Source organism: Eurosta solidaginis, chromosome 2 (genome assembly GCF_040869045.1).
Source record: "Eurosta solidaginis isolate ZX-2024a chromosome 2, ASM4086904v1, whole genome shotgun sequence".
In the NCBI taxonomy this organism is placed as follows: domain Eukaryota; kingdom Metazoa; phylum Arthropoda; class Insecta; order Diptera; family Tephritidae; genus Eurosta; species Eurosta solidaginis.
The window spans coordinates 31,674,739-31,689,558 of NC_090320.1; positions in this window are offsets into that span (position 1 = coordinate 31,674,739).

A 14,820-nucleotide genomic window follows, 5' to 3' on the forward strand; every position below is an offset into this window, starting at 1 on the left:
AACTCATATGCCTTGCAGATGCCGTTCGGAGTCGGAATAAAACAAGTAGGTCGCGTCCCGCCAATTTGTAAGAAAAATTAAAAAGGAGCACGCCGCAAATTGGAAGAGAAGCTCGGCCTAAAATCTCTTCACATGTTATCGCGCCTTACATTTATTTATATTTATTCTTAGCTCTAAAAATTTTTATTTCGCTTCTTTTAGCCTTTAACTTTTGTCTATATACCCTTTTTTCTGCAAAGAAGTTCTGGCAACACTGCTCTAGTGTTTTAACATGCGGCGAAAATTAAAATGAAAAGTGGGAAGCAACTGTCAGTAACCCCAATCTTTTGTATTTTGAGTGTTTGCTATCAAAAATACGAACTGACGTCTCTTGTTATGTATGCTCTTTGTTAAATGTAAGAATTTCATGTGCCATAATTGTATAATTCAAAACGCCTATTGACATCAAATCACCATACATTGATTATATTCTTCCTAGCAAATAATATCACATCATTTATACTTATACATTTATGTACATATATAAACCCCATAATGGCAATTTCGCGTTACTACAAGCACCACTTATTACATGATATCATTAACAGTCTTATTCATAAAACACAAGACGTTCCTTTACCTCGTCAATAAATTCACTTGTCGCTATCTTATTTCCTACCTACTTTTAGATTATGTTACAAGCAATGTCGTTACTACAAATATCATTATATCATCACGGTTATGTTATAAACAATACCGTACCTACAAATGACATCACATCATCATATCATGATCGCATATTGCAACTACTCAGTTATCATCTTAATGCAAAGCCAATATCACATTAAAATATTTCTCAATACAACATCACATCAGATGGTGAGTACATATCACTGATTATCAAATTATATTGGATACGTCACAGCCCAAGGCAATTTGGGAGTATTTTTGACATTATGATAAGAACAGCATCTTCTTACGTAATTTTTGTATGTACTGAAATGAAAATATTTTAATGGTTCCGCTTACATTTTCTAAAAGTATGCCGAAAGATCTGATCGTGACAATTACGAAAAAGGTAAAAAAAAATTTGGAAGCGAAAATTAGCGAAAAAGTGAAAACAAAAAGTTACTGTTGGTGTTAGTGGACTAGTTTAGGCTATAGGAAACGTTATGGTTATAGTTATGGCTACTGTTATAGCAACGATTACATAATGAAATCGATTTAGTTTAAGATTACAGAGAGAAAAAGTTTCATAACGAATACGATTTCGGTTAATATTACAGTTCGAATATGGTTATGGCCACAGATACTGTTGCGGCTGTGACTACGGGTACTTTTGTCGCTAATGTTACGCTTACGAATACAGATATGATTGCTTCTACTGGTACGGGTAGGGCTACGGTTACGGCTATGGGTAGGGTTAAGGTTACGGCTACGAGTATGGTTCGGTTTCTGGTTTTGTTATGGTTACGGTTATAACTACGTTCTAGATATGCGATGTGTTGACGGCGGAAGCGCATATCAAACTACGTAGATGAGTATCACATCAACATATCATATAGAGAAATCACGTCTTTGTATTGTTATCACTAATATATTTTTGTAAATAATACAAATCTCTATACAAAAGAAACGTTTCTTTTGCTTTGCATATCACATCAATTCATCATATCGCATTTTTAAAACAGTGACTCAATGGTCTAAAAGCGTTAAAAATGTCTGTAAAAAATTTTATAATTCTTTTAATAATTCATTTTCATTGATTTGTGCAAATTTTTTTTTTATATTTTTTATATTTTTAGTGCACATTGCTAAAATTGTTTTTGTAAATTGCAATCTTCTAAAAATTATCACGAAACGAATGCCACTGCAAAAAAAAAATTTATAATTACGTATACACCATGGCGCAATCCCGCACACGTGTCAAGTAGTGAAAATTTCATTGCTTTGCTTCTGCTGTCATCATTGCTATCATCAACCCCATCATCGTTAGCTATTGTCATGTTGACAGTAACGTCATCAGCGTACTGTTATTGTTGTATCATGCGATTATTGTTGTTATTTTCGCTCGTTTTGTTAGCTTTACTGATGTTGTTATATCTGTTGTTTATTTTTTGTCGTTTATTTCTGTTAACGCTATTTGAGCATTATCACCTACGTACTATTGCTGTTGTTGCTATTTACGCGTTTTGTATGTATTTGTTGTAGTCTGTTGTCGACAGGCAATTTTCACAATGTAGCATAGCAAATTTTCTAACTTACAATTTTCTGCTTCTTTTTCTCATTCTTACATACTTACTTATGTAATGACAATTTTTCACTGCATCTTTGACTCACTTTGACAATAGAAACCGATTTTTGCCTTACTTTTTCTCTTTCCATTTGATTTTTTTTAATTTTCTTCTCTTCTTTCATATGCGAGTTTGTGTAAGTTTGTGTGTGGGCATTTTTACTATACTGTAACGAATTTACTGCAATTCCGCTTATTTCAAATCTTCTACTAAGGTTCGAATCACTAAACTGTTGAATAAATAACCCCAATATTTAATAATGCAAAATGGTACTTTCAAAATAACACTTCTATTGCTCGACAGATAGCGTGCTTAATCGAAACTGAATGCAGCGCCTCTACAGCTTGTGCTTTTATACTCTGTGATTTCCTCGTGGCATCTTCTAGGCGCTTCCAGAATTTACTTAGTTACCGCCATATAATTATAACTACAGATGCACGTATATAGCTTCTCATATGCGTGTATTTGTGAGCGACACTTCCACAATTACAATTGCATACTTTTGGGAGCATCTCAAATAAGATATCTGCATGTGTTTGTGCATTGCTTCTCAGCTGCGTATACGTACATATGTGTTGACATGATGATTGATTCGTTTATTTAGATACAAGTGACTGTCTGCTTTATTGTTGTTGTGACTTTATTTACTTAGCATCAGACTAGGGATGTGAGTATCACTTAGTGTCACTCATATTGGTCACAATACATTTATATGATATCCTGCTGCTCATATTGTAAGCGTTATGCTTCCTTAGAAACATTTTTTGTTTATATTATTATTTTGCCATTTTGTTGTCGTTATGTATTTGCATTTTGAGAGTTTTTGATTTGCATTTGCAAATGAGAACAAAATTGATTATTAACTATTTTTCTTAAATTTTAAACACGAATATTTGTGAAATTTCTATTTTTGGAAAGGCCCAGTACTGCGACTCAGATTCATTTGGCTATTAGCTATAAGAAAAGATTCATCGATAAAAAGAAATAAAATTGTAAAATGTGCGCTTGATAGTATGCATTATTTTTGATCACTTAGCTAATGATGCATACTTTCAGGCTCATTTGATTCCCATCTTGATGTTTGGGCTGACTGAGAAACACTATATCTATCACTTTTTAGGAAATTGTGGCCTTGGAAGGTAATGATTTCCTTATTTAACAAAAGCGAAAACTTACATACAAAAATAGTGTGCTTCGTCTTCAACTCTACCTTCTGCGCCTCATGCGGAGGGCACGTGTCCGTTTAGCTTAATATGGTAAGAGTTCCATTGGATTTATTATTATTTTTACTGTTGTTAAATGTTAGGATGGGAGGAAGAAGGCAAACATAATAGGTACTCGTAGCGCTCCAAGTTATATGGACTTCAAAAGCAACCCAGCAGTTAATTAGCTCTAGGTTTTTAACAGCGCACCCCCTCAATATGCATGAGATGTGGATTGCTACCGCTAACTTTTTTTAGACTTCATACAATTACGCATCTATTGGTCTTGAAATCGAAAACAACGGTGCACAAATCTAGTCGATAAACAGCTAGAAGTTTTAGAAGATGTATTTTAGGAATACTTCATATAAAACTAGCAACCAATGCTCTCTGCAGCTGCAGCTCGTTCTAATACACAAATAACTGACAAGTTATCACATCGAATGTTTTGTATTCGCATTTACCGGTCTCTTTTCCAACTGTTGTCCCTAACCTTATTGTTCTTCTCCTTCTCTTTTCCTTCTGCCTTCTCTCCTCTTAACTCCCTTATGCTCTTCCACTCGCAAGCTTCATCCTCTACACTACCTGTTCACCTTTCTCCGCTGTTTCTACTTACAAATATTGTCATTTGAATGTTGGTCAGCAATAATCGATTTAACTAGCTCACTCACTCAGTCTTTTAACAACCTAAAAAATTTCTTGTCCTATATGTTTTCGAACTTGTCAGCTAACTTAAATGGTATTATGCTGGTATACGTACAGCCGGACACACACATGCAAACAAGTACATTTAGGTACATACCAAATTAAACTTTTTGTGTAATATTTTGTATTGGTTTGTGATTACATTGTGACTACAAATATACAAATAAATATGGAATGATAAATAGTTTCTTAAGCTATACTTGAACGTCACACAGCATTCGTTATCGATTTAATACTTTAGTACCTGGGCGACCGAAATCTTTCTAATAGTAATCTGTGAGAAATTGCAATTATTCATTTAAAAGAAAATTATTTAAAATTAAGTCGAATCATGTGTAAGATTTTTTACGAAGATTTTTAACTTTAATGTTCTCCTTTAAAGCTTTAATAGAATATGAGTAAGTAGAGTACTATTTCGTCTAACTACCCCAACCTCTAAATGGCAACCCTACTCAAAAATGACCCTATTGTAATGCGGAGTGAAATACGTTTCGTTTGATATCCATATCGGCATATCTCATGCAATTTTTTTTAATTTCGAATAGGTGGCAACCCTAAATGGCAACCCAACTCAAAAATGTCCCTATTGTAATACGGAGTGAAATACCTTTCGTTTGATACCCATATCGGCATATCTCATGCAATTTTTTTAGATCTCGAATAGGAGCAACCCTAAACGGCAACCCTGATCTAAAATGTCCCTATTGTAATGCGTAGTGAAATACCATTCGTTTGATATCCATATCGGCATATCTCATGCAATTTTTTTAATTCCGAATAGGTGGCAACCCTAACCAAAAATGCCCCTATTGTAATGAGGAGTGAAATACCTTTCGTTTGATACGCATATCGGCATATCTCATGCAATTTTTTTTAAATCTCGAATAGGAGCAACCCTAAACGGCAACCCTGATCTAAAATGTCCCTATTGTAATGCGTAGTGAAATACCATTCGTTTGATATCCATATCGGCATATCTCATGCAATTTTTTTTAATTCCGAACAGGTGGCAACCCTACATGGCAACCCTACTCAAAAATGTCCCTATTGTAATGCGGAGTGAAATACCTTTCCTTTGATACCCATATCCGCATATCTCATGCAATTTTTTTTAAATTTGAATAGGTGGCAACCTTGTGTAAAATTCTGAGTGGCAACACCTAGGTAGAAAGTCTTAGAAGGTGATACATTCCTCTGTTCCAAATTTCATTTAAATCGGTTATGCCGTTCCCGAGATTGTTCGGCTATACAAACAAACAAGAATTGCTCGTTTAAAGTATTAAGATTTGCACTTCAATTTAATTGAAAAACTTTTTAGACTACTTCTTTGTGTTACTTTGTTTGTTATGTGAATACTAATTAGTGAAACCCAGTGACTGGAAGTTGCTGCACAGTTTATGTGAATACGAAGTTCTAATGGGCAGACGTTTTTCAGCCCTAATTTGGGTTTATTTGCATGACTTTAAAGATTTTCTTTTTTTATCTCTTAGTCCCCCGCCCTCTTTCTTCTCCTCCCGATTCCTCCCGTTTCCTCGTCTCCTCCCTTCCCACTTTCGCTCTGATTTTCTCCGCACCTCCGCTATTTTTCTTCCGTCTGCATCTTATTCTCGTTCTCCGTCTTTTTTGCTCTCTTCGTTTCTATCGCTCTCTCGCTACCTCTCTCCTTCCATAGCCCGCTCCCTCTATCACCATCACCTTCTTCGTCGAACTCTACATCTTACTTCTTTCCTCGTTTTCCTATTGTTTTCTCCATCCAAACTTCTAACAATCCGCTTCCCCAAAAAAGTATGCGAAATAGTAATGTAGCAGAATTACAAGAAATCACACCATCCGTCCATGTTGTTGTTGTTGTTGTAACGATAAAGATACCGAAGGATTTCGGAAGTGTTATAGATGTTGATGGTTCTTTGCCGGGTAAACGATTAAATATAATCAAACTGAACCTTCTAGGCTATTCTGCACCCTCCACCTCTTAGTTTCATGAAGAACTTGAGGTTGCCACACCATCGCCTGTTAAAGAAATAGGATTCGCCAAGCGTAGGCGTGGTGGACAATTGGATTGCGCTACATAACCCTTAAAACATAGGGGTATTTTGGTCGCCTTTTACCACAGTCATACCTGCCGCGAGTATATTCTAAGCCCCCTAACACTAGGGTTCATAAATCGATCTCTAGTCCAGTGGACTTTTCACCATTTTATATGGGACTTAAACCAGCACTAAAACTCATACATCCAAACACCATCGCATGTTTGTATATATCTGTGGTCACAAGCAGTAATCGCCAAGTCCTTTTTGTTTAAATGGGACTTGGGCAATCATTGCTTTTGAACACAGATATATGAGTACGACTGTCATAAGTATCTGCTAAGTAGCACACAACTTATGTCATAACCATTTATGACATTCCAACTGGTGTGAAAGATCTGTAACATGCTAGCAAGCAAGGATATGTAATAGCTGTTGGCAGAAAATAAAACTTCGAACTCTCGAACTTGGAAACAAATTAAAAGTTTGTACAAAGTTTTAGAAACATCTCCCCCACTTTTTCTAATAGTTTCTACATACATTCTTTTCATTTGGGTGACAATACTTTGTATGGCTCTTTACCAGTTCGGTTCGCTAGCCTTGCGATTATAACAGCATATCTTGCGTGTATTTCTAACACTTAGCCAAAGGCCCCACTAACAGAATGACAGCCTTTCAATATGACTGACCAGCAGTCAAAGTCTTTTGCGTACGTTTGAATGGATTTTAAGAGTGTGTTTGTGTGACTATTTCTTGCAAGTTTCTTTGTCCTTTCATGGACTCTCATAAGTGAGTTGCTCATATTTGATTTTCTGAAAATGGCTCTGGGCTATTACTAAGTTTAAACTTTGGCTATCGTAATAATGCATGCGAATTCGAAAGCTAATATTATCATAAAGTAAGTAAGTATGATTTGTATGTAAGTTTATATATATAATTCTTTGTATAACCCGTCATCTTCAGATATTTATAGGGCGAACCATACTTGGAGTGAGTAAGTTTTTGCTTCTCTTGCTTATGATATTTGAATTTATTAGCTTACAAAGAACTTGTGAACTAATAAAGAGAGCTCGTTTTAAAAAGATGGCTGCCGACGTATCTCGTGGTGTGACTAGCGTTAGCACCACTGAGATAACGGACGAGCTGGTTAAAAAACTACTCCTATTAGTGGTCAATGTACGGTAGTTGTCGACAAGCTCTTCAACTCAACTCCTGTTACGTGGAGCTTAGAAAGAAAAACCAACAGACTCACTAGAAAATTTTTTTTATGATGGGTGGATAGGAAGCTGAGATTAAGGCACTTCAAGTTAGGATATTGTAAATCGATCTGAAATCTGAAGTGCTTGTTGATTCCGTAGAGCCATTGGGGGACTCATCCTCAATAATAAGTAGCTCTCAATGCAATACGCATTAGAATTGGTGATTCGATTTGTGTGTTTTTTCGGTCTTGAAAAGAGTTTCTCTATTGGTTGGTATTAGACGATATATCGAACTAAATATTACTTCTACATTCTAACGACTGAGATCTCTGCAAAGTCTTTAATTAACTCGACGTCTACCTCAAAATATTATAAATGAAGCTACAGAGTTTCGTGTTAATATCATTTTTAGTTTTATCGTGCCTATTGTTTATTGCTTCGACCGTGTAGAAGTCGAACAGTCTTTAATCAATGTTCCTATAACATAAATACAGGTTGGGGAGTATCCATCATTCAGACTGGAAACAAAAAACTCAGCATGTGCACATAAACCAAATCAGAAAACATCAGAGCTCGTACATCATTAAATATTCTTCGGCACTCGCCGTCGCCAATGCAGGTTCATCGTTTTATCCGCATTCATTCAATACGGCGCGTGTTTTCAGGCCGATGATGATGATGATGCCGTCAGCATACGCCAGTAACTGCATGCTTTTATAAGTTAGGTTAGGTTGAACTGGCCGGTCCATGCGGATCTCACAGAGAGTGAATGAGTCCGTATTGTTACCAGAAGTTTGTTTTTGATCTTATGGAATATTGGCCAGTCTGGTTATTGCTATTCTAACTTTGTCATAATCGGGTGGGGGAACATTAATTCTGTCAAAAGCCATTGTCGGCTCGGGTTCATCAGCTTTCCTTCGTGTTTCATCGCTCTCTTCAGTTTTGCACAGAGAAGTGCTGTCTCGATAATCTTAGCATTCTCTGGGCGTCAGTTACAAGATCCCGGTTTCCATTTTGAGAATAGTTTGTCCCAGGCTCAAAAACATCTGCTTGTCACCGAATTTGTTGTTGAACTCTGCGAGCGTGGTGGCTAGCAATTCAAGCTTCCCGCACTCACGATTTTCTGCCAATGCTTTTTTTCCCTGTAAAGACGTCTCGTCTTCTCGGCATTCTTCACCGTGCCAGTTGTTTTTCCGTAGTCGCCAGTTGAAGTGTTTTAGAGATATGTTCCTGCGTGCCGTGGCGTTGATTTGTGCTCTCAGAGAGCAGGTATGAGAGTCAAGTTACGAAATCATTGGAAGTTTATTGCCATCGCAACCTTTCGAAGTCTAACTTTTTTTGGATTTTTTGGCTGTGACTAAAAAAATTCTATTCCCTGTTTCAAAATTTGCTGGTTTTCCAGTTACAATTAAATATTTTCAAAACCAATTAATTTTGTTTTTTTTATTTATTTAATTAAAGAATGCCAAATTAAAGCCAACAATTTAAATTTTTTGCCACGCCATTACATCTAAAGGTATAAATAAAGTTAAATAAACAAAACCAAAGAAACTCAGATATCCCAAAACCAAACAGAACAGAAGCTGCAAAGTACTTGAAATGCTGGCGGCAAAGCAACAAAGCAATAAAACTTTGCAAGCCACAAAATGAGGCAAGGCAACGGAAGTACCGAAAAGGGAAGTGTAAACATTTGAATGGACAGTAAAAAGAAACTGGTTAAACCATCGGAGAGCGAGTGAGAGAAAATCAAATAAACAGATTACAAAGGCGTTACAAAGATACTGGAATTTAATGTGCCACATAAAACATGCAAACAGCAACAACAAAACAATGAAAGCAACACAAAATGATTAAAGTTGTCAATCGATTGTAGTGATGAAGCATTAGTGATGACACAACAAAGGCAATAAAAACAATTAAATGGTACTGATTGACATAATCAGTCAAATTGCCTTTGCTCGACTGTCCGTTGTGGTAAAAGTTAAAGGCATCAATTAACGTGCCGAAGTAGTGTTAAAAAAGGATAGCGAGACCATTCGACGATAAAGTAAAGAGACCATAAAAGGCAAATGACATGAGATTGAAATCGTTAGATTAGTTAAAGTAGAATAAGTGAACAGTTAAAAGGGAAACACACGCTGTGGGAGCATATGACGCTTGTTAACTTTAAACCATTCCTCCTCTGCCGAAAATCGTCTATGTGGTGATTACTTATATTTCTAACCAGGCCCGCCAGGTGATGATCCTACAGCCATATCTTCTGCTCTGCTTATAACTTTTACAAATATCTCGGTGAGACTTGGCCATCAGGCATGAATCAGCTTTAGAAATTCGAACGAATGTAGGAAAAAAATTACCGCATTCGAATGAGAAGAGTATAAACGGATTGGCTTAAAATATGATCGACATGACGAGTTATATGTTCGTTATCGACGGGCTATGGGATTGTTCTCCATTTCTTATCGAGGAGTTTTCGGTTTGTTATAGGTGTATTTCGCCGAGTATAGATAAGTTATCGAAGGATTGTTAAATTTGTTATCGATATTTAAATTTATCGATGAGTCATGGAGAATTTTTTGGATATATGTCGATATGCTATTGAAAAAAGTTTGATATAATATCGAAATTTGTCGATTTGTTGTCAGAGCGTTACCGACTCGTTATCGGCGCTACATAGATTTGCTATCAAGAAGTTATCGATTTGTTATCCAAAAGTTTTCCATTAAGTATGGAAACGCTATCGAAATTTTATCAATATAATATCAAACAGTTTTCGATTTTTTATCAAAAACCTGTCAAAGTTTTACGCTCTTTATCGGCGTGTTTTTTTTATCGAAAAATTATCAATTTGTGATCACATCAATATAGCCCAGCGAATTAAAACACAGCGGCTACGCTAGCTAGGCCATGTTATGCGAATGAAAGATGATGCTCCGGCTATGAAAGTATTTTTTATCGGAAACCGCATATGAAAGCAGAGTAAGAGGGCGGCGCCAATGACTCGCCCATAAGAAGCCGATTACAAACCGACAACTGGGCGACAATAATATTCTGCCCATAAAGGTCGGTGATAAAACAAGAACTTGTCGGATATGTTGTTACAGATAAGCCTTCGTCGGAGAAAGTCCGAAGTTATTTGTTTCTGGTGACTCAACTTCAATTCCTGGAAGATCTCTAATTAACTTTAAAGCACTCGTTTTACAGACGTATGTTTATACATCGACTTCAAGTGCACTTGGTACTGGGGTTACAACATCCGCAACACCAAAGTCAACCTAACCTACGCGAGAGGAGTACCGTTACAAATTTGAATGTATCATACACATATAAAGGCGAAACTCTGGCGACCCCTGTTTCTCATGGCACTAGGGGGTGAGTGGACGTTATGGCCTAGATGGTTCAATGTGTTCATATTAAATCGTTACCGAGATGGTGGGGCTAGCACCTTAATGGTGCTCATTGCCGGAACGTTCCGAATATATATCCGGCAAAGTACCATCAACATCGAGAACATTTTCGAAACACCTTCGTGGAGTATCTTTATCGCTACAACAACAACAACGGCATTAAAACTTAGTGCTCACGTCTTTTTGTGGATGAATATTTCTATGAAACAGTGAAACGTTTCTATAAACTTAAGCTTTTAACTACACTAAAACTTTTCAGACTTATGTGTTTCTTTATTTTCCTTTTAGTTTAATGCTTATTTCAAACTACAAATACTTGCCAGATTCAAGCACCTTGATGTAAATATATGTCTCGCTCACGCTTAGATTTCGATAATGTCTTCGATTAACTTAATGATGATTGCTTTAGATTCGTCTAAACTTTACGAGTGTTTCGAAAATTTCTTTTCATGTAAAAATGTAAGCAATACCTCAAAATAAATTGCTTGCAGCTAAGCTTATAAAGCTTCTAAATTGTTCAATAAAATAACGCACATCTTTTGTTGAATAAACGACACGAAGCACGCCTCGTTTGCCTACAAAGACTGGCACCAAACCGCCATCAGCCGCAACAACAAAGCAATCACCTTTAAACGTCTCGCGGCTTAATTTTATTTACATATTTATGTATTTTAGTTCAATTTTATACTCCCCCATTCCCATTTTACAAAAGTTTTTTCTATTTTTTTACAGCTGCTTGTCATCACCTCAATTACGAAACATTTTTAGTTCCTCGTATAGTTTTTGAATCACAAATTCTCAGACTGGTGACATTCTTTCCACTCCTCTTGTAGTGATGTGAAAATTTACAATAAAATGTTTGTGTTCTCACTTTGTTCGATAATTTGTTTTTGTTGTTTTTCGTCTTTTTCTGGCTCTTTTTTTGTCTCCAATAGCCAAAATGCAAAAAACACACAAAATAAAGAACTGATCCAATAATTTCCAGCTTAGAAACTTAATACATAAAATATATACCCGTAATAACCATAGGAATTACCCAAAGTTCGTGCAAAAGCTCTGGTGCGTTTTAACTTCCCGCTATCATCTGCCGTTGCGAGCTTCGATTTAAGATATTACACTGTGCTTGTGTATTGCCGCCAATAACTTAAAAAGAAAGAAAAAAGATTTAAAGTGGAATAAGTAAAAAAGCTTTCTTTTTCGCTTTAAAAATTGGTTTGTCTATTCTGGTTCATTTAATAGCCAATAAGTCGTACAACCACATCGCGGTGTTGTAGCTGGAAACTTTTAACCGTTTATCCCCAATAATAATAATTTAAATTTTCTTTAGCACAAGAAACTATTGCAAACGTTGCAACGGTGCTAGTAAGGCTTCCGAATTTTCCATACGCGCAGACTCCACCTACTAAATTAGGGAACTAGCGTAGCAGGAGACTGCAATGTTGATTGTAATATTTCTTGGGGATCAGTACATTGCATTAAGGTGATTTGCGTCAATCGTATACACATACATACATATGTGATATTAATAATGTTTGTTCAAACTCTACTCATGGGACAAAGTTACCTTACGTTTGGTTGTTGTTGTTGTGATTGCACAAAGACTCCCAGAAGGTTTGGGGATATGAATCTGGTACGATCCATTACTAGCATCTTCTAGTACTAGCCCAACTGCCTCTAGAACGATTTTCTTGACCCATCGAATCCGGAATTTTGTCGCCTCCTGTGAAAGGCATGATCACCGCAATAGTGTTTTGAACCCCCTAACCCACTGGGATTCCTGATATTGGGTGATTAATACTCGCAGAGCTAACCGTGGACTCGATTTGTTGCAGCACAAATTAAAGCGCCGCCACTAGAATTGCTAACAACAATAGCAACCTACCTGACACCACCATCATCAACGCAATACTTTTATATTACGTTCACCAGACCATTTTACCATTATCGTCTCAATCAATATATCAGCCAGCTTTGGTTCGAGTTGTTCTGGCAAAAGCAAAAAGCGATGATTTCCCATTGACTTCACGTCATCATACTGCATGCAGCTGTAGAGCGGAAATATTTTTCAAGTAAACCAAGACTTATCGCATTGTAGCACTGGAAGGTTTTCCATGCATCAGTTTATTGACAAAAAAATTTCCCATAAATCAATAAACTAGTTATTTAATCCAATGCTCCCGATGAGTTTTGCAGCTTGCTAAGAAGGCATTTATTGGCACAAAAAAGTCAATTCTGATTGAAGTCTGTAGTGTCCGTAGTCAGAGCCCATGGTCAATATCAAGAAGCGCGCTCAACGGCCGCTGCCACCTTGCCTGTAATATCTATGCAAGTTATATTCATCATTATATTCAAAGGCAATGTAGATGTTGTTCTAAGAGTGCCGCTGATACCAACCAGCAGTGTCCCAGTTCCTATCGATGGGCCTCCGTAGAGTAAGATAGTATAAGTATATCCAACCCTATAATGTAAATAAGACCTGCAGCATATTTTCGATGGTCCTCCGTTGAGTAAGTTTGCGGAGGTAAATATGTCCCTGTTGTCTAAGAGGCCTACAGAATAGGTTCGTATCGTAAAAATGCGTAGATATACAGGCATAATAAAAATTAACGGTTTTACTTGCCCAATCAAGGGGTTCATAAAAGCGGATATTTTGAACCTTTTTGTAAAAGAACCATTTCCGTTCTGACAGAGTTCGCCGGCGAGCTCACATGAAAGCATCCCATCCAGTTACCGCACCGTCTGTTTCTTCAGACGAGGATCTGGCAACGCTAAGTTCCTCACGGAAGCGAGAAGTTAATGGTACTATTTGTCGGATAGTCTCATTATCGCTACAAGAAGAAGAAGACCGTGTCGGGAAAGCCCGCAAAATATTGCGCAAACTTTCCAGAAATTTATCTTTCACCATAACTATCAGATAGGCTGTCTGACAAGCAATCACAGGAACTGACTTTCGCAGAGAAGGGCTCTTCAACTCCTAAACCAACCATGTCCCTTTCCATGACCTAAGGCAGGAAATAGTAAAACGCTTTTGCGAAATCCAGACTGAAATCAAGAGCATTTTGTTTTTGCTAAATGGAACCCCAGATTTGTTTTATAATCCGATTGAGATCCGTGACATCCAACACCGGGTACCCATACATTGACTTGGTTCCGGCGTATCCGAATATAATGATGCAAAACAATGAGCAATCCTAAAGCTGCACAGGGCTTTTAGGAAAAACAGTGCCTATAGCACTATTCGCTAGTCAAACTATCCACGTCGCTTCTGAAGCAACTAGTCTAGTGTGTTGGTAAGGAAATTTGTTTACGAATCAAATACTGCTTCCCATGATTCGATTTTTTGGTAAATTTTTCATTTGTCTAGTTCTAATTCTGAGCCCTGGAAGTGCTCTCAAATGGCACTTTTATAATTTTCATCTCCTACAAAATAGCAATTGACTTCCTCTGTAGATCGTTTGAACGCGCTCTTTACTGGTTCTGCCGTAGGTGGTCTTGTGCCATCGCTGCCTTTGTTTGATTAATTTGAATGCATTAGCTCAGACTTAATCGCTGTTTGTACAGTCTTAAATATAGAAAAAGGACAGTTATAATGTCAAATGAAAAATTTACTTACACGCTAAGAAAACGTGACGATTCCTCTCAGCTTAGCCCCAATTTACCTTTATATTCACAAGTTTTATTGTTGGTCTTGTTAACGTAATTTGCTGCCGGTGTGGCATTTGTTGTTACTTTTATAAATGACCCTGTCGTTTTTTGCCATCTAAGGGCCGATCATTTGCTTTGGTCAGCTATTTCTGTACAGTACCCTACTCTCACGTCCGCTCACTCACTCAACTCACTGGTTGGGTTTTCTCTAATTCGGTGCATCGGTCCATTCCTTTATTTATTTATTGTAGAAAAAAAATCTGGTGCAAAACGTGATTTGCTTCAGATTGCAAAACTTTTTAATGTGGCAACTTAGAGAATCAAATGAAATACAAAATAGAGTAGAGATTAGTAAAAGAAGT